Here is a 1,295-nt window from a genome sequence, read left to right as displayed (position 1 = left end):
CAAAAAAGAGGAAGACCCTCAACAAGATGGACTGACACAGTGGCTGCAACAATGGGCTCAAGCATAACAACGATTGTGAGGATGGCCCAGGACCGGGCAGTGTTTCGTTCTGTAGTACACAGGGTCGCTATGAGTCGGAACCAACTTGACGGCACCTAACAACAACAGCAATGAATGCAGTGGGGTGTGGAAAAACAGTCTCTGGAGTTACCATTTTAGCCTGAATCATGTAAATTTATTTTTGTAGTTTTCCAGATTGTAGGACAATCCAAACTTATTAATCACTACCTTTTGATGGATTTATGGAAATCCAACTCTGTAAACCTTAGTTCTGAGGAGACGATGAAGCTGCGACACAGTGGTCAAAGCAGATACTCTTGGTGGCTGTGACAGCTGTGTGTTTAGGTCATTGCCTTTCCCCAGGCCTGTGATCACTTTGAAATTGTCCACAGATACTTGGAGAGCACTGGCTCACTCTGGCCTGTCCTTCATCCTTGTTAAGGTGAGGAAGTGAAGCCTGGGAAAGCTGTGAGATCAAATTAAAATCTGCAGATAATTAGCTGGGTGGCACAGCTGTACAAACGGAGACATCCTGAGAAATTTGGTGAAGCGCTGTTTGGTCAACTGGAATGGCTTAAACTGTCTCAGAGTAACTGATAATTGCTAGAGGATGTGTGTACTAGTTTCTTAGTCATATTTGGGATCTTAATCATCTTTTTACACATAAATCAGGAAGTGACTGATCTAGTGCAGTTTCAATAGATTCTAAGACCTAGTTTTTCCCAGGCATTTAAACGATGGAAAGTCGGCCAATCATCTAATTTAACAATCTCTGTTTTCCCCGCTGTTTTGTTGTTGTTGCAAAAATATATATAACAATATTTTCCAAGACAACATTTTCGGTGTGCAATTTAGTCATATCAGTTATATTAATCACGTCCTTATTGTTTGACATGTAAGCAGAAGATATTTATCTTTGTTCTTCATGTGACAGAATCACAAAAAAGCCAGGTAAATGACCTTTTAGTAGGCCTCCATTGGGATGGCCAACATTTAGGATCATTTGCGACTTGTTACTGGACTAGACCAGGGAAGAAATGGGGTTGGCCTGAAATCGTCTCGCTGTTTAGGGAAAGCTACCAAGAGAAAAGAATGTCGGGAATGATGGGTCTTTTGTCACACTGTGTTTCATTTTAAAATGGTAAGAGTTTTGAGCTCTGATTCTATATTTTGTGACGTCTCATCATGCCTTGGTAAGAACATCACAGAAATAGGGTCATGGGAAAGATGAAATT

The 1,295-nt window shown here is 40.9% G+C and overlaps 1 protein-coding gene across 1 annotated transcript in view; it reads left to right on the top strand.

The window, feature by feature from the left end:
* The window catches only part of LAMA1 (laminin subunit alpha 1), a 165,786-nt gene that overhangs the window by 45,729 nt on the left and 118,762 nt on the right, over nucleotides 1–1,295 (top strand). The window lies entirely within an intron of this gene.

Source organism: Trichechus manatus, unplaced genomic scaffold (assembly GCF_000243295.1).
Source record: "Trichechus manatus latirostris isolate Lorelei unplaced genomic scaffold, TriManLat1.0 scaffold00146, whole genome shotgun sequence".
Lineage (NCBI taxonomy): Eukaryota > Metazoa > Chordata > Mammalia > Sirenia > Trichechidae > Trichechus > Trichechus manatus.
The sequence above is the reverse complement of the archived record's forward strand: the minus strand, read 5'-3'. Positions and strand labels throughout refer to the sequence as shown.